At 40.2% G+C, this 20,487-nt stretch overlaps 1 protein-coding gene across 1 annotated transcript in view; it reads left to right on the top strand.

Moving 5' to 3' along the window:
- The window catches only part of LOC126281721 (uncharacterized), an 88,897-nt gene that overhangs the window by 43,570 nt on the left and 24,840 nt on the right, over nt 1-20,487 (top strand). The gene's annotated exons all lie outside the window — the stretch shown is intronic.

Here is a 20,487-nt window from a genome sequence, read left to right as displayed (position 1 = left end):
TCTTGAACACTCCACCTGTTCAGAAACTGGTTATCGAGATACTGATGAACTATCCACATAAAGTGGGTGGAAGATTATCACGCATAAATCACATTCATTGGATGACATCTACAAGTATATCTTCAAGTAAATGAAGCAATGTATGTCTGAGAAACTGTTACATTAGTTTGCCCAGTAAGATGGTTCAGAAGTATGTGGGGGACACTAAGATGATCATCAATGACTCCATCCCATATGTTGAGGCGAACCTCTGTTGATGTCTGTCTTGTTGCATTTCATGAGAGTTTTCATAAGCCAGGACATGATTGGTATGATAATTGAAGATCTCATCACTTGAAAAGCCACCCTCATTGGTGAATAAGGTATGTGCTAAGAGCCGCAGAAACATAGCACACTGCCCTAACAGGTGTTGACAGAAAGTTATTCTTGGTTGAAAGTCTGCTTCATTTTATACTTTCTACCATTCAAGGTGACAAGAGCACAGAAGCTTTTCATGCAGAATGTTCCAGATCGTCATGTGATTTCCTTCCTTTCTCATAATTATCCTTGTAGTAGATGATGGAGTTTCCTCCACAGGACAAAGAATTTGATCTCCAAGCTCAGGCATTTGTACATTGCATGGTCTCCCACAATTTGCAACTCTCTTCTCAAGTGGGCATGTCTCTCAGTAGCATTGATGGAGCTGTACAAATGCTCTTGCACAAGGTAACTACCTCCTACAGTAATATTTAACACAAAATTGATGTGTTGTGTCTGCACTCCCATCTGTTAGGTTGTACATGTATTATATATGCATTATTTCAGACACTGAAAACATTATGGGATCTCTTATACATTGTATATTTTACCCACATAAAGTAATTGCTCAGCTTTTCATTACATAACATTTGTTTTTACTCACATAAGACACAATAGAAATGAGAATAGACAACTGGCATCATGTTGAATGTGGCAAAGATACTTTTGTATAGACAGTGATGGGTTTGTTCCTTAGTGTGGTGACGTGTATTAGTGATATCGCATCAGCCCCCTCCCCATTCTGTTTTCTTTAAAGCGTTCGTCCCATTATATGGGGCAACTAACACTTTATTTGTTTGCCCATTCTCGGAACACAGCTGGTGCAGGCATGTGTTGCTCCTATTTGCAGTTGTTGGGTCATCATCCTTTTCTGGTGCTATAGGGTCAGTGAAACTGTCTGCAAAAATATCTGCCTCCACATAGGAATGTGATGTCATGGACTGAGTAAGGAGTGCACCTTTGTTGTTGTATACAGGCTTGAGCCGCTCTATTGAGACTGTCTTTTGTTTGCCACCATTTTCATTCAGTTTCGAAATTATGATTTTTTCTTGTGATTACCCTGTACAATCCAGAGTACAGTGTAAGAAGTGATGTGTGCACTGTATCATCCCTGAGCTACACATGGAATACTTTTTCCACGCATGTCTACATAGCTCAGTGTCAACTGGATGCTGGCTTAATTAATTCTCCTGGAACCCTCAACTGCGCACCGTAAACCAGAAGAACGTTGTAGATCTTCCTTCACTGCAGGATTAGGGGTAGCACTTTAGAGCATGATGATGAGCTGAATGTTAGGGCAGTTTTGCGCATGTGGTGAAACTGTCTTACCACCCTGTTTCTGACTAGATGGTAGCTAGTAGTGCAGAGTTGATGCAGCCGCACAGTAGCAAAAGTTCATTGAATTGTTGGCTTTCAAATTGCCTCCTGTGATCTATAGGTTTGTCTTGTACAATGTCAAACCTAGAAAATCATGAGTGGACTAGTGCCTTCCTGATTGACTCATCAGATATGCCTTGTATTGTGATTACTTCTGGTCACCTGGTAAAACTATGGATGTTTGTGAGCAAATTACGGAGTCCCACAAGTGTGGTAGTGGCTCCATGATGACCATGTATGTAGGTGTCAGGAAGTGAGCAGTATGAGCAATCGACGTGAAGACATCTGCCAATCTTATTATGCTAGCATATCAGGCATTCACATGTCCACGTATGACAATCTTTTTGCACTTCAGAACCTATGACTTTGATGGAGACTAACTTACCTGTTGCTTGGGTTGCCGGGTGTTTTAGGTTTGGCAGTGCATTGAAAATCTCATGATGAAATTGTTGTGGGATGTAGAGTCGCTGCTTCCCTTTCGCTACATCACACCAGATTATTTCCAGTACATTCGGGACTGACACACACCTGAGCTTTAACACTGTTTGCTGCTCCTGTATAAGGTGGTGCAAGAAAGGAACTTTTTGTTCCTTCAGTTCTAACTCTTACCACTGAATGGAGTTCAAACTGACACAATTTTGAGAATGGAAATCTGTCATCAGTTTGTCTTCACCTGCTGTGTGACATTCATCAGATGTGAACTGTGCATTATATTCAACTTGTCTGCACTGAAATGATGAAGTGAAGTGTGATGTGTGTTCTGCCTCAGCTAATTTGTAGTTAGATTAAAAGTGAAAGGTGCTAGTTTATAGGAACCATATTACAATTCCCTGCGATCCCCTTTTGCTTTGGCATGCTTATGTACCACACTTATTCTTCTCGTTGACTTTGTCTCCATGGCCTAAAATCTTAATCTTGAGGATGGAAAGGTAAGTCCAGACTATTTCTCAAATCCACAAAATAAGACATTATATTTTAATTGAATTACTACAGCAGGAAATACTTCTTTCAATATATTTACGTCAATAAACATTAATATGTGTTATCTTAACTGAACAGTCTTTCCACTTCTTGGGATAGAGACAGAATAAATTCTTCTGCTATTTTTGTGATGTCATCCTTTTTATTGCCACGAACTTCAGCATTCTAAGGAGCGCTGCATGTCTCCTAGAAGGGTCACACCTGTGTGGAACAACTGCCGACCCAGCAAGTGATGAATGGTGGTAAACAGCTGTCAGAGTTGCCCTGTCTTATGGAAACACAGCATCCAGTCTCCTGATTCCATGCACATATAAATGAATTTGCGGCCAATATATATATATATATTCACATTTATTACACACTTAGCTCAATTTCTATGCACAATCATCATTCGTCAGTAACAGATACAGGTAGTAACTTATCACTTTTGTGAAGTGATACATCATACACTTCAACGTCTGTGTCTCACTGAAAGATAGCTACTAGCAGCTAGTGGTCTGTAAAAACTGCAGAGTGGCTCCCTTTGTCAAATTGGTGAAAATGCTTGATAGATGAACAAATAGAGAGCAACTCACAATCAGTAGCAATCCATTTTTGCTGTCGTTGAGATGAGTTCTTTGACAAAAATGTGAGCAGCTCCCATTTGCCATCTACTTTTTGTTGCAGAGCTGATTCCATTGCTGTTTGGTCTGCATCTACCATAAGTGCCAAAGGTGCACTCATTCTTGGATTCACGAGAAACATTGCCTGTAATAGGTCATGGAAAGTTGCTTCAGCATCTGGACACATCAGTGTTTTTTTGATTTCCTGTAGTATTGTTGCCAATGAGTAATGCTATGAGTGGATTTTGGATGGAAGCTAGTTTAGGCAAGTCACACTGGTAATATTCGGCATGCCTAGGAATGTGTGAACCCCCCTGTAAGCTGTGGTAAGGGGCATCTGTTGTACTGCTTTGATCTGCTTGGGCAGTGGTGACAGGCCTGTTGCGGAGCCCAAGTATCCCAGGAATTTAATCCTACATTTTCCCAGTGGACAGTTTGTTTCATTAATAATTATGTCATTTTCTTGTATTTGGCAGAAAAGCTGCCTCAGGTATTCGATATGCTGTTCTACTGAAGTAGAGATTACTTTGAATATCACCCATATTGCAAAATACCAATGATAATTCTCGAAGCACCTCGTGCATGAACCATTACCAAGATTGTGCTGCATTTCAGAGGCCAAATGGCATAAAATTATACTCAAACAAGGCAAATGGTGTGACCACTGCTGCTTTTTTATATCATCTGGAACCATGGGAATATGTGAAAACATCTTGGCACAATTTGTCACACTGACTATTTTACAGTGGAGCTGTTGACTCGCAGACAGGCACAACAAAAAGACTGTTAGACAAGTACACTTTCAGCCAAAAGGCCTCTACCGAATTAAACAACATACACACAAACACTCACACAAACACAACTCACATACACGTGACCACTCTCCCTAGCTTGCCTTGGCAGCCAGAGACAGTGGTCATATATGTGCAAATTGCATTTGCGTGAATGTATGTATGTTGCCTAATTCGATAGAAGGTGTTTTGGCTGAAAGCTTACTTGTTTAACAGTCTTTTTGTTATGCCTATCTGTGACTCAACATTTGTGCTAATCTGTGCTATAAGGTGAGCAGCAATCTAGGAATCTATCCTTTTCATTATACTGACACTGAACATTGTGGTATTTCTAATAGTGCTGTTGAAATGAGTCAAGTTGTGTACATGATAGTGGTCTGTAATTGTGTAGACATTGAGCACCCTATAGTCTCCACATACTCTCTATGAATTATCTTTCGTATGAACCATTTGGATCGGGACATCCATGGACTATCTGACCTGGTCACAGTACCTGTTTTCAGAAGTCAGTTGAAGTCTACTTGCACCATGAATAACTTCTCTGGAGGCAAAGGCCATGTGCAGAATAGGACAAGTTGTCCTTGTGTCATGCAGATGTGGTGGCAATGATGAGTTTAGTGAGTGCTGGAGAGTCTTGAAGCAGATTATGAAGAAGTGACTCCTCAGACAATGTTATTATATTGCCTGCAGTATACGAATTGTTACGGCTCACGAGGTTCTTCTTGCGTGTTTGTGTGCACAACATAATTGATGGTATGGAATCGCATCAGTATACCCCGGCATGGATGGCACTGTAGGCGTGCTGGATGTTGGCACTGTAGGCGTCCTGGATGTCTTCATGCAGAAACCCATGGACTTATCATACTGTACTTGATCTGATGTGGTAGCAATATCCTTTGTGTACATACTGGCACCAACTGGTGGTTGAATGGATCAGGCATAAGTCAAAAGTTGCATAAAATGTCTGCTACGATTGTGGGACCAGGTAGGTCTGCATTCACAAAAATTCATGTCAGGTGAAAGCTTTAATCCATGTGTAACACTTAATTGCTTTTCACCATAGATAGGGATTCTGGAGTTGTTGTTGCCCACATCATTGCGTCATTGGCATCAGTGTGTCACCAACCCTTCTTGGATAGACGCTGATGTGTGAACGAGTTTCAATGAGAAACACTTCACCTGATGAATGGTCCTGCATGAACAATTGGTGTGATTGGTTAACAACAGTTAGCGAGCGATCTTGACACCTTTGTACCACACTTTGGTCTGGATACCTGTGCTGTTGCTGATGGATGGTAGCACACTTTAATGCCCGTCTTTGAAACCTGGGTATTTGCAGGGCTGAGTATGTTGACGGGCAAAGTTGCAAAAATGCCTATAGCATCATTGCTCCAGCGAGTTTTGTGGGATGATGTTTTTCTGTTTTTTCCAGTTGTGACTTTGTAGCTGTTGTTGGTGTGTATTTACTTGCACGTTAGGTTTTGCTACTTATGCTTCTAGCTGCTCCGTGTTGGGATCAGTTGTGGCATGCAGCTGGTGTGAAATATTTATGCGTGTTCCAGAATCAGTGACTTCAGCTGCCACAACTATGCAAATTGCGGGGCCCCAGTCTTGGCTGTTGCTGATTTTTGCACACGAGAGAACTTCACTTAAGCTATTTGCAGTGGTGTCTGCCTTCTTTGCTTCAACTTGCAATAATAAGTCAGCTTGTGCCACAATGACAGCGTGGACATTATCTGGAAGTTTACGAAGCCATAATGCACGTAAATATGGTCTGGGCAGAAGTTCATGGCCTGCTAATTTACATAGAGCTTTGAGTACTTGCGATGGCTTCTTGTCTCCCATATCTTCATCCATGAAAATTTTTTGTGATTGCAGCTCTGGTGACAAGTAATGCTGTATGAAAAATTTCTTTAGTGCTGCGTAACTTTGTTGTGACTAGGCTTCTTCTGTTTCCTCTATCACTTCTAATCCAGATGTAGAACCCTTCTATTAAATCTAACAGTACTATTAGACACCAGACACTGTTTAAATATGCATTCGGTCTATGTGAACCAGAGGTCATGTTGGCCAGAATGCATTTCTATTCACCCAGTCAACAAAGACCTGAAAAAGTCAATTAGGGTCACAAATTTTTGCAGTGTTAGGAGGGAGTGTCCTGAACAACATACTAAAAATCATGACCGGTGGCGCTTGAGCATTGGGGTGGGGAGGGTGTTGTTTCAGGTTCACTTTTGTATGTTTTTCTTGAATTTCTCAAAAGCTGTGGCTTCTAGCAAAAATTTTTCATAGTACAAAATGAAACTACATTAAATTTCCTAGAAAAAAGGTCCTGTTCATTTTTTTTCTACGACTAATAGTTCCATGTTCTAAGAGATGAAAGAATCACAGATATTAAAGATATTGTTCTGTTGGTACAGAAGTAATGTTTGCCTTTAAATAAAGTGCGTTAAAAACAAATATGAAATGTGTAGTGCGGTAGAGATGTACTAAGTAATAAATTATGTCCTGGATGTGTAATAGTGTGGAGGGGTGATATTGTGTGGAGTAGAAACATGCTGGATTGTGTTTATGTACTTCGCTTCTTCATAGGTCTGCAAACTAACTAAAGATAGAGTAGATTATTTCCCACTCTTTTAATGTACTCCACTAAGTCATAAGAAGCAACTACAGGATGTTTCCCAAAGTTATATGGAACTTCCACAGTATGCTTTATGAATCACTGGACATGCCCTGGGATATGTTTATTTTCCATGAAGCGCATTAACACTATATATGGAAAGTAGATGTGGGTTTCTAAAACTACTGATGCAAGTAACTCATATGGACAGAATCTCTGAAAACTGTTGAGTCTGATTGGTAGGGTTGGTTGCGAAAAAGTGTTTCCACTGTAGGGACCAAGAGTATGAGAGAGGGTGTTTGAAACTTCCTGTGTGACTGAACTTGGGAGTGGGGCAGAAGGTGAGGCCTTTGGAAAGGACTGATGTTTCTGCAGGGCTAAGGCTTTTGGATGAGAAGTTCATGACTGTGTTTCATGTCTGTTTGGGTTCTGGGTTCTGTGTGGTGGTGGGAGGGAGTTTTGGAGGGTGGGGTAAGTGTAGTAGGTCTGCTAGACAGAGTTTGTCAGCTATGAGGGGATGTGAGGGAGGTTGACAGTGGTACTCCAAGGCGGGAGTAGGAAGTGAGCAGGATGGATAGCCTTTTGAAGCGCTCACTTCCTACTTTTTGACTAAGGCCTTGTTGGCCAAAAGCTTATTTTGTGACAATCTTTTTGTTGTGCCTAGATGCGACTCAGCATCTCTGCCATTATGGGTCTACTACACTTAGATGTGCTACACATATTTCATATTTGTTTCTAATCCACTTCACTTAAAGATAAACATTAATTTCACAACATTAGAACAGTATTTTTAATAATCTGACATTATGTGTCCCATACAATGTGGAAACTTTTAGTTCTAGAGAAAACTGAGTAATACCTTTTTTGCAGGAAATGTAGAGCAGGTCAATTTCGTACTGGAACACATTCTTACTAAGAACTGCAGTTTTCGAGTTATTCAAGATAAATATAAAAAAGTCGCCTATTAATGCCCCCCCCCCCCCCCCCCCACCTTAATGTTCACACCCCACTGGTCAAAATTTTTAGTATATTGTTCATGACACTTCCTTATAGCAATGTACAAAAATTTATGACCACACGAATTTTTTCCCCTAATTTTCCTTCATTGACTGGATTATATGTAAAATGTGTAAATGTAAATTGTGATTTATTAGTCTCGTTACATACATTGTACAGATCATATGATCTGCATATGATCTGTGCAGATCATATGATCTGTTGTACAGGAGACATGTTATAATGTATAATGATTTACAGAAATTCTTTTTACACTATTTTAAGAAAAATGCCAATAAATACAACACTACAATATTACTATAAATTAACAGTTTACCAAGTTCCTTTGTTGTACACGGACAACACTGCAATATTAGCTATAGATTTTTATTGTTTGAAGTGTCAGACTGTCTTCCATGAATTTTCCAGTGGTGCAGAAACATTTCTCTATTAAAATATTTTGGAGTAAACTTTTCAGCGAACCAGTGTCTATTGTTAATATGTTTCTTCCTTTTAGTTTGTTATATTTTTTAGCCGCATACACAGTGGAGCCTGAGCATAAAGCTTTAAGTGATGCGAAGGAAATTTGAAGTTTTCCTTGTGACGAGCACCATAGCTATGCTTAAATGGAACTTTTCAAGATTATGTTGATTGTTATATACAAAAATCAAAATTTCAAAAATGTACAATGAAGTAATTGTTAGTATTTTTAATTTCTTGAACAATGGGTGACATGACTCATTTTTGTGGGTAACACACGTTTCTAATGATTTTATTCTGATGAATTAGTAGCCTTGTACTGCATCTATAGTTTCCCCAGAAAATTGTCCCATACCGAATAACAGATTCAAAATAACTGTGGTAGACTGTCTTTCTTGTATCCATGTAAGTGGCACCAGATAAAATAAACATTTCAAAAGCTAGGGAATTTAATTTATTTGCCAGGAAGTCTATGTGTGTCTTCCAGTTATAACTTTTATCAAGGTTTAGGCCCAAGAATTTCACATAGCTCACTTCTGTCATCAGTTGATTGTTATGGGCTGTTTGTACAGGACATATTGATGATAATTTAAAAACAAATTGCATTATCTGGGCCTTAGTGACATTGAGGTTTCGTCCATTTTTATGGAACCAGGATTTCAGTTTCCTCAGAACATTTTCTATACTATCTGGATTCTTTTCTGTTGTAACATTTTCTATCAGGACTGAGGTGTCATCTGCAAACAAGACTGAACGAGCATCAATATTTAATGGTAAATAATTTATATACAGCAAGAACAGGTAAAGACCCAGTATTGAACCCTGTGCAATCCTTGGGAAATTGTTTTCCATTCGGAGTGGTAGTTATTTGAATTTGATGTTAAAATAACTCTTTCTGTCCTTTCTGTCAGATAAAAGTTGAACCACTGTAATGCAGTATCTTCGATCCCATAGCTCTTCAGTTTGTGAAGTAATAATAAGTGGTTCACTGAGTCAAAGGCTTTCATTAGATCACAGAATATTCCTGAGACTTTTGTATCCTGGTCTAGTGATGTGCTAATTTTTTAGTAAAGTCTATGGTGCTTTTTCCTCTTTGAAAACCAAACTGATTTTTACAAATAATGTCATTTACTGTTAGAAAATTTTCTAATCGTTTTATCAGAAGTTTTTCAAATATTTTAGAGAAAACAGGAAAGAGATAGATAGGCCGGTAGTTTCCCATATCATCTTGTGATCCCTTTTTAAATAATGGCTTAATCTCTGCATATTTTGGGACATCTGGGAAAGACCCATGTTCAAAGGACTGGTTTACAATAATAGTCAGTGGGTATGAAATAATATATCGTACTGCCTTGATTGCCATGGAAGGTATTCCATCCCATCCAGCTGAATTTTCGTTTTTTAATGATAATATTGTGTCTTTCACATCTTTCTGAGTGATTTTTCTGAATTTTTTAAAACAAATGTTTTCTGTGTCATCTCTATGCCTGAAAATCATATTGTACTGATGGGCTGTCATGTCTGCATCAGATTTTGCTATATTGACAAAGAAACATTGAAGCAGTTTGACATTTTAACATGATTTACAATAATATCACAATGAAACCTAATTTGAGAAATTTCTTGACTTTTAACGTTGACTCCCAACTCTGATTTCACAACAGACCAGACTGCCTTTGTTTTATTTCTTTGTTTGTTCATGAATATACTATTTTCCAGTTTTTTTGCTGCCAGTATCACTTTTTCGAATATAGTCTTATAGCACTTAACGTAAGTTACAAAGTTAGGGTTTCTATTTACTTTGAGCTCATTGTGTAGCTGTCTTTTTTATGCCTGGTGTAATCCAATTTTGTTTATTCCTGACTCTCTTTTGATAAGATTTTGGGGGAAATGTTTCATTGAATACATCCAAAAAACAATTTGGAAATTTATCAACATTTTTGTTGCTTGAATCACAGTAGTCTAAAGGTCAGATTATATCACTTAACTTATCACAAAACAACTCTAAATTCTCTTTGCTAAAATTCCTTCATATATAAGATTCAGATTATAGTTTCTCTATTTTGGGGTGCTCTATAAACAAAGCTGAGTGATCAGATATCCCTAGATCTAGGCAAAACTTCCTTGTATCATCAAACTGATAATTTGTAATAATATTATCTATGCAGGTTGCTGAGTGGAAGTTTTCTTTAGTGCACATAGTAAAGTTTAACTTGACACCAGATTTTTGGATTAAATTGCGAAATTTTTCAATGTCACTGCTTTCAGTTAATGTATTTAAGTTGAAGTCTCCTGCAATCACAATCTTTTTCTTGCTTTCTTTTTTAAGTTTATTTAAGAGTATTGAAATTTTTCTAAGAACAGTTTAGTAGCGGAACTCCAAGGAATTCTGTAGATTGACATTGTCACAGTATTTAAATCACACAGCTCTACACAACAGGTTTTTTTTCCCCTCTACAAAAGCTGCTGGCTAGTTTGAAATTACTAATTTTATTTAGAACATCTGCGCATTCTTTTGTGAGCCAGTGTTTGTTTAAGCAGACTACCTTTATGTTTGCCATTTCAGAAAGTATTATGTGCAGTTCATCAGTTTTAGAGTAACCTAGGTTTGGATGTTTTTCTGCTAACCCGTTTATATTTAGATGCATCAAGATAGAATTTTTGTGTTTGTTTATGCTTTGAAGAGCCTCACTTGTTCCATTATATTTACAGTTTCCATTTTGGATCATCAATTTTGTTTTCTCCCCCTTTTTGGAAGTTTTCAGTTTACCCTGCTTTTAATGATTCTGTGGATGTCTACAATCATTTTGTTGAAAGTCATCGAACCTAACCTATTCAAGTGTAGCCCATCCTTTCCCAGACACTTACCACTTACAAATTTATTTGAGTCTACAGAGATTGCACCCAGCTTGTTGCACTGTTCCCTGGTTCCACTGCCCAGTTATTTTATAAATAATGTTTATTTGTATTCACATAAGACAAAACAGAAATGAAGAGTTAACAATTTTCACCAAATATACTTTTGTATAGTCAGTGATTAGTTCATTCCCTCCTTGTGATGAAGTGTATTAGGGATGTCACTGTAACATCGATGTGATATTGTTGTGATGGAAGTTCTCTAAAACAGAACAGGTGACAATAAGACAAGACAAAATAAGCACCAAGACCAACTGTAAACAAGAAAGTGAATAAAAACACACATTTGTTTCTGAGTCAACTGGAAGGACTGAACCAGATACTTTGGAGGTTCTGTGTCAGGCTAAGCTGTGACTTCCTGGACTTGCACCATAGGATCGAAAACTGTATTGTCCCTCTAAATGGATCGGGTATGCACTACAAATCAGTGGCTGCTAGCCAGGTACCTCAGTGTGTGTGGAGTGCACACAAGGGTTTTTTTAAATTAGGTGACTCTCCATCCAATCCGTATAATAATAATTGTAGGAAACCCAGATGTATCAATGTAAGATCGAAAGAAATACTTCCCACAGGTGAGAGTATTAAAATCGTAGTGGTTAACTGGTGAAGCATTAGCAACAAAGTCTCAGAGTTTGAAGTGCTCCATAAAAATACTGAAGCTCACATACTGCTAGGTACAGAAAGCTGACTGAAATTGATAGCAGTCAGATTTTTGGGTAAAATTTAATTGTATATTGAAAGGATAGGCCAATGGGAAATAGAGATGGTGTATTTGTCACAGTAGCCAAGGAACTCAAATGCACTGAGATAGCCGAGATAGAAACTGAAACTGTATGTGAGATTGTTTGGGCAAGACTCAGTATCAGGTGTGGGCATAAAATGGTAATTCAATTATTTGATTGCCTACCAGACTCATCTCCTGATGTATCTGAAAACTTTAGCAAATACCTCAGTTTGCTTGTATGTAAGTTCCGCAGTCTGTAATAATCTGTGGAGATTTTAATCATCTGACAGTCAATTGGGAAAATTACAATTTTGTTAGTGGTGACATCCTGTGAAACATTACTAAATACCTTCTCTGTCAACTACCTAGAACAGGTAATTCAAAACCCCACTCACATTGAAAATATACTGGATCTAATGACAGCATGAACCCCCCCCCCCCCCCCCCCCCCCATGAACCATGAACCATGGACCTTGCCGTTGGTGGGGAGGCTTGCGTGCCTCAGCGATACAGGTAGCCATACTGTACGTGCAACCACAACGGAGGGGTATCTGTTGAGAGGCCAGACAAATGTGTGGTTCCTGAAGAGGGGCAGCAGCCTTTTCAGTAGTTGCAGGGGCAACAGTCTGGATGATTGAGTGATCTGGCCTTGTAACAATAACCAAAACGGCCTTGCTGTGCTGGTACTGCGAACAGCTGAAAGCAAGGGAAAACTATGGCCGTAATCTTTCCCGAGGGCATGCAGCTTTACTGTATGATTAAATGATGATGACGTCCTCTTGGGTAAAATATTCCAGAGGTAAAATAGTCCCCCATTCGGATCTCTGGGCGGGGACTACTCAAGAGGATGTCGTTATCAGGAGAAAGAAAACTGGCATTCTACGGATTGGAGCGTGGAATGTCAGATCCCTTAATCGGGCAGGTAGGTTAGAAAATTTAAAAAGGGAAATGGATAGGTAAAAGTTAGATATAGTGGGAATTAGTGAAGTGCGGTGGCAGGATTGGTTGGTTTGTGGGGGTTAAAGGGACCAGACTACTGCGGTGGCAGGAGTAACAAGACTTTTGGTCAGGTGACTACAGGGTTATAAACACAAAATCAAATAGGGGTAATGCAGGAGTAGGTTTAATAATGAATAGGAAAATAGGAATGTGGGTAAGCTACTACAAACAGCATAGTGAATGCATTATTGTGGCCAAGATAGATACAAAGCCCACACCTACTACAGTAGTACAAGTTTATATGCCAACTAGCTCTGCAGATGACGAAGAAATTGATGAAATGTATGATGAAATAAAAGAAATTATTCAGGTAGTGAAGGGAGATGAAAATTTAATAGTCATGGGTGACTGGAATTCAGTAGTAGGAAAAGAGAGAGAAGGAAACGTAGTAGGTGAATATGGACTGGGGCTAAGAAATGAAAGAGGAATCCGTCTGGTAGAATTTTGCGCAGAGCTCAACTTAATCATTGCTAACACTTGGTTTAAGAATCATGAAAGAAGGTTGTATACATGGAAGAACCTTGGAGATACTAAAAGGTACAAGATAGATTATATAATGGTAAGACAGAGATTTAGGAACCAGGTTTTAAGTTGTAAGACATTTCCAGGGGCAGATGTGGACTCTGACCACAATCTATTGGTTATGACCTGTAGATTAAAACTTAAGAAACTGCAAAAAGGTGGGAATTTAAGGAGATGGGACCTGGATAAACTGAAAGAACCAGAGGTTGTACAGAGTTTCAGGGAGAGCATAAGGGAACAATTGACAGGAATGGGGGAAAGAAATACAGTAGAAGAAGAATGGGTAGCTTTGAGGGATAAAGTAGTGAAGGCAGCAGAGGATCAAGTAGGTAAAAAGATGAGGACTAGTAGAAATCCTTGGGTAACAGAAGAAATATTGAATTTAATTGATGAAAGTAGAAAATATAAAAATGCAGTAAATGAAGCAGGCAAAAAGGAATACAAACGTCTCAAAAATGAGATCGACAGAAAGTGCAAAATGGCCAAGCAGGGATGGCTAGAGGACAAATGTAAGGATGTAGAGGCTTATCTCACTAGGGGTAGGATAGGTACTGCCTACAGGAAAATTAAAGAGATCTTTGGAGATCAGAGAACCACTTGTATGAACATCAAGAGCTCAGATGGAAACCCAGTTCTAAGCAAAGAAGGGAAAGCAGGAAGGTGGAAGGAGTATATAGAGGGTCTATACAAGGGAGATGTACTTGAGGACAATATTATGGAAATGGAAGAGGATGTAGATGAAGATGAAATGGGAGATACGATACTGCGTGAAGAGTTTGACAGAGCACTGAAAGACCTGAGTCAAAACAAGGCCCCCGGAGTAGACAACATTCCATTGGAACTACTGTCAGCCTTGGGAGAGCCAGTCCTGACAAAACTCTACCATCTGGTGAGCAAGATGTATGAGACAGGCGAAATACCCTCAGACTTCAAGAAGAATATAATAATTCCAATCCCAAAGAAAGTAGGTGTTGACAGATGTGAAAATTACCGAACTATCAGTTTAATAACTCACAGCTGCAAAATACTAACACGAATTCTTTACAGATGAATGGAAAAACTAGTAGAAGCCGACCTCGGATAAGATCAGTTTGGATTCCGTAGAAACACTGGAACACGTGAGGCAATACTGTCCCTACGACATATCTTAGAAGCTAGATTAAGGAAGGGCAAACCTACGTTTCTAGCATTTGTAGACTTAGAGAAAGCTTTTGACAATGTTGATTGGAATACTCTCTTTCGAATTCTGAAGGTAGCAGGGGTAAAATACAGGGAGCGAAAGGCTATTTACAATTTGTACAGAAACCAGATGGCAGTTATAAGAGTCAATGGGCATGAAAGGGAACCAGTGGTTGGGAAGGGAGTGAGACAGGGTTGCAGTCTCTCCCCGATGTTATTCAATCTGTATATTGAGCAAGCAGTGAAGGAAACAAAAGAAAAATTCGGAGTAGGTATTAAAATCCATGGAGAAGAAATAAAAATGTTGAGGTTCGCCGATGACATCGTAATTCTGTCAGAGACAGCAAAGAACTTGGAAGAGCAGTTGAACGGAATGGATAGTGTCTTGAAAGGAGGATATAAGATGAACATCAACAAAAGCAAAACGAGGATAATGGAATGTAGTCGAATAAAGTCAGGTGATGCTGAGGCAATTAGATTAGGAAATGAGACAATTAAAGTAGTAAAGGAGTTTTGCTATTTGGGGAGCAAAATAACTGATGATTGTCAAAGTAGGGAGGATATAAAATGTAGACTGGCAATGGCAAAGAAAGCGTTTCTGAAGAAGAGAAATTTGTTAATATCGAGTATAGATTTAAATGTCAGGAAGTCGTTTCTGAAAGTATTTGTATGGAGCGTAGCCATGTATGGAAGTGAAACATGGACGATAACTAGTTTGGACAAGAAGAGAATAGAAGCTTTCGAAATGTGGTGCTACAGAAGAATGCTGAAGATTAGATGGGTAGATCACATAACTAATGAGGAAGTATTGAATAGGATTGGGGAGAAGAGAAGTTTGTGGCACAACTTGACCAGAAGAAGGGATCGGTTGGTAGGACATGTTCTGAGGCATCAAGGGATCACCAATTTAGTATTAGAGAGCAGCGTGGAGGGTAAAAATCGTAGAGGAAGACCAAAAGATGACTACACTAAGCATATTCAGAAGAATGTAGGTTGCAGTAGGTACTGGGAGATGAAGAAGCTTGCACAAGATAGAGCAGCATGTAGAGCTGCATCAAACCAGTCTCAGGACTGAAGACCACAACAACAACAATGACAGCAAAAAGACCTTACTGCTTTGAGGATGTCCACATCAGTGTCCATGGCACGGTTGTGGCAACAATGATTACCAAAGTACAAGGGACAACTAAAACAAGTAGAAAGATATATATGTTCAGTAAACTAGATAAAAAAAAAACACAGTAGTGTCATATCTCAGTGAAGAACTTGAAACTTTCAGCACAGGGCAGGAGTGTGCGGAGGAACTGTGGCTAAAGTTTTAAAGAATAGTTGATCATGTGTTGGATAGATAAGTACCTAGTAGAGCACTTCATAATAGGAGGGACCCTCCATGGTATACAGTCACTGTAAAGAAAATTATAAAGAAGCAAGGACTCCTGCATAATAGGTGTAAAACAAAGTATAGGACTGTAGATGGAGTGGTGCTAGATGAAATGTGTTTGGCTGTCAAGAGAGCAATGTGTGAAGCCTTCAGTGACTACCATAGCGGAATACTGCCAAATGATCTTCCACAAAGTCCCAAGGAATTCTGGTCGTATGTAAAGGCTGTTAGTGGTACCAAAGTTAGTGTCCAGTCCCTAGCGAATGAGACAGAAAATGTAACTGAGGGTAACAAAGCAAAAACTGAAATGCTTATCTCTGTTTTCAAATGTTCCTTTACAAAGGAAAACCCAGGAGAATTTTTCATGTTTAATCCTTGTGCCACTGGAAAGATGAGTGAAATCAGTATTAGTGTCAGTGTTGTTGAGAAACAACTGGACTCGTTAAAATTGATCAAAGCTCAAGGACCCTATCAGATTCTATACTGAATCTGCAGCTGAGTTAGCCCCTTTTCTAACTGTAATCCATCATAGATCTCTTGAACAGCAAACCAATGCCCAGTAGTTGGAAGAAAGTACAGGTCACACCTGTCCACAAGAAGGGTAGTGAAAGTGATCCACAAAATTAAGGTCCAGTATCTTTGAAATTGATTTGTTGTAGGATCTTAGAATATAATATGAGCTTGAACATAATGAGGTATGTTGAACAGAATGACCACCTCCATGCCAGCCAGCATGGATTCTGAAAACTTTGATAATGTGAAACTCAACTTGTACTTTCCTCACATGACATACTGAAAGCTTTGGATCAAGGCAGTCAGGCAGATTCAATATTTCTTGATTTCCAAAAAGGATTTGAGTCTGTACCACATTCAAGCTTATTTTCAAAGACTCAATCACATGGGGTATCAAGTGAAATTTGTGACTGGATTGAAGACTTTTTGGCAGCTGGCTCACTCCTTGTAGATGAATCTGCATCAGAACACTTCATGGAGTCTGTCACCCTTCGCTGTAGTTGATTATCTCAAATCAGAGGTACTGCTAATCAGTGCCTTTGAAATCCAGTGTGTAGCTGAGGAAATGCTTGACTTCTTCACATTCTGCCGCTGTTGTACGAGCAAAAGAAGCCAACTTGTACTCATATCACGAAAACGCACGTCCACTACTTTCCTTTTACAGACATATATTTCCTGGAATGGGTGTACAGATAATTAGAGTGACGCATGAACTTGAGTAGAACACAATGTGATGTAGGAGAATTGTCTTGAAGGCTCAACATGATAGTCAAGATTACAATATACTTCATTTGTCACAAAACCATCTTGTCTTTTGTTTGCATTCTTGGAGAGTGTGACTGGTCTTTGATGGCCAAGCCACTGCCAAGCCATGGCACCAAAATGTAAACGGCCTTGTCCACAGCAAGTAAACCATTTATTTATCATACAAAATCAAACACCCATGCACAGTACAAGGTGCATTCAAGTTCTAAGGCCTCAGATTTTTTTTTTCTAATTAACTACTCACCCGAAATCGATGAAACTGGCGTTACTTCTCGACGTAATTGCCCTGCAGACGTACACATTTTTCACAACGCTGACGCCATGATTCCATGGCAGCGGTGAAGGCTTCTTTAAGGGTCTGTTTTGACCACTGGAAAATCGCTGAGGCAATAGCAGCACGGCTGGTGAATGTGCAGCCACAGAGAGTGTCTTTCATTGATGGAAAAAGCCAAAAGTCACTAGGAGCCAGGTCAGGGGAGTAGGAAGCATGAGGAATCACTTCAAAGTTGTTATCACAAAGAAACTTGTGTAACGTTAGCTCGATGTGCGGGTGCATTGTCTTGGTGAAACAGCACACGCGCAGCCCTTCCCGTACGTTTTTGTTGCAGTGCAGGAAGGAATTTGTTCTTCAAAACATTTTCGTAGGATGCACCTGTTACTGTAGTGCCCTTTGGAATGGAATGGGTAAGGATTACGCCATCGCTGTCCCAGAACAGGGACACCATTTTTTCAGCACTAGCGGTTACCCGAAATTTTTTTGGGGGCGGTGAATCTGTGTGCTTCCATTGAGCTGACTGGCGCTTTGTTTCTGGATTGAAAAATGGCATCCATGTCTCATCCACTGTCACAACCGACGAAAAGAAAGTCCCATTCATGCTGTCGTTGTGCAATTCTGTGTGTGTGTTTGTGTGTTTTGTTCATGTGCCTGTCTGTCGGCGCTTTCCCGCTTGGTAAGTCTTGGAATTTTTGTTTATAATATATTTTTTCCATGTGGAAGTTTCTTTCTATTTTATTTACATCATATATATATATATATATATATATATATATATATATATATATATATATACATAAAACAGAAAGAAACTTCCACATGGGAAAAATATATTAAAAACAAAGATTCCAAGACTTACCAAGCGGGAAAGCGCCGACAGACAGGCACATGAACAAAACACACAAACACACACACAGAATTACGAGCTTTCGCAACTGGCAGTTGCTTCGTCAGGAAAGAGGGAAGGAGAGGGAAAAATGAAAGGATGCAGGTTTCAAGGGAGAGGGCAAGGAGTCACCCAATCCCGGGAGCGGAAAGACCCCCCCTAGGGGAAAAAAAGGACAGGTGCACACCCGCGCACACACACACACACACACACACACACATATCCATGGGATGGATATGTGCGTGTGTGTGCGTGCGCGAGCGCACACCCGTCCCTTCCCTCCCCCAAGGGAAGTCTTACCGCCCCCGGGACTGGAACGACCCCCCACCCTCTCCCCCAAAACCCACATCCCCTCGTCCTTTCGTCTCTCCCTCTCCTTCCTGAAGAAGCAACCATCGGCCGCGAAAGCTAGCAACTCCGTGCGTGTGCCCGTGTGCCCCGCCCATGCGCCCGTCCGCCGGCGCCCTCCCGCCTGGTAAGTCTTGGAATCTAAAGGATGCGGGTTTTAAGGGAGAGGGCAAGGAGTCATTCCAATCCCGGGAGCGGAAAGACTTCCCTTAGGGGAAAAAAGGACAGGTGCACACTCGCACACACACACACACACACACACACACACACACACACATATCCATCCGCACATACACAGACACAAGCAGACATATTTAAAGGCAAAGAGTAAGGGCAGAGATGTCAGTCGAGGCGGAAGTACAGAGGCAAAGAAGTTGTTGAAAGACAGGTGAGGTATGAGTGGCGGCAACCTGAAATTAGCGGAGGTTGAGGCCTGGCGGATATCGAGAAGAGAGGATATACTGAAGGGCGAGTTCCCATCTCCGGAGTTCGGATAGGTTGGTGTTGGTGGGAAGTATCCAGATAACTCTGACGGTGTAACACTGTGCCAAGATGTGCTGGCCGTGCATCAAGGCATGTTTAGCCACAGGGTGATCCTCATTACCAACAAACACTGTCTGCCTGTGTCCATTCATGCGAATGGACAGTTTGTTGCTGGTCATTCCCACATAGAAAGCGTCACAGTGCAGGCAGGTCAGTTGGTAAATCACGTGGGTGCTTTCACATGTGGCTCTCCCTTTGATCGTGTACACCTTCTGGGTTACAGGACTGGAGTAGGTGGTGGTGGGAGGGTGCATAGGACAGGTTTTACACCGGGGGTGGTTGCAAGGGTAGGAGCCAGAGGGTAGGGGAGGTGGTTTGGGGATTTCATAGGGATGAACCAAGAGGTTACGAAGGTTAGGTGGACGGCGGAAAGACACTCTTGGTGGAGTGGGGAGGATTTCATGAAGGATGGATCTCATTTCGGGGCAGGATTTTAGGAAGTCGTATCCCTGCTGGAGAGCCACATTCAAGGTCTGATCCAGTCCCGGGAAGTATTCTGTTACAAGTGGGGCACTTTTGGGGTTCTTCTGTGAGAGGTTCTGGGTTTGAGGGGATGAGGAAGTGGCTCTGGTTATCTGCTTCTGTACCAGTTTGGGAGGGTAGTTGCGGGATGCGAAAGCTGTTATATATATATATATATATATATATATATATATATATATATATATATATATATATATATATATATATGCTTGTGTCTCTGTATGTGCGGATGGATATGTGTGTGTGTGTGTGTGTGTGCGAGTGTACACCTGTCCTTTTTTCCCCCTAGGGTAAGTCTTCCCCCTCCCGGGATTGGAATGACTCCTTACCCTCTCCCTTAAAACCCACATCCTTTCGTCTTTCCCTCTCCTTTCCCTCTTTCCTGAAGAAGCAACCGTTGGTTGCGAAAGCTAGAAATTCTGTGTGTGTGTTTTGTTTATTGTGCCTGTCTACCGGCGCTTTCCTGCTTGGTAAGTCTTGGAATCTCTGTTTTAAAATAGAGGGATACTGAACGTATGCAGATAAGGGTAGCAGGAATGGTCACAGATCGGTTCGACCCATGGGAAAGTGGTATAGAGACACTGAAGAAACTGAACTGGTAGGCTCTTTAAGATAGACATAAACTATCCTGAAAAAGTCTACTAATAAAGTTTCAAGAACTGACTTTAAATGATGACTCTATGAACATTTTTCACACAGGGATTGTGAGGACGTAACTAGAATAATTACAGCAAACACATAGATATTCAAACAATCATTTTTCCCCTCACTCCATACGTGAAAGGAATGGGAAGACACCCTAATAACTGG

Source organism: Schistocerca gregaria, chromosome 7 (assembly GCF_023897955.1).
Source record: "Schistocerca gregaria isolate iqSchGreg1 chromosome 7, iqSchGreg1.2, whole genome shotgun sequence".
In the NCBI taxonomy this organism is placed as follows: Eukaryota; Metazoa; Arthropoda; class Insecta; order Orthoptera; family Acrididae; genus Schistocerca; species Schistocerca gregaria.
Note: the sequence above shows the minus strand (reverse complement) of the source record. Positions and strands in the feature narration are given on the sequence as shown.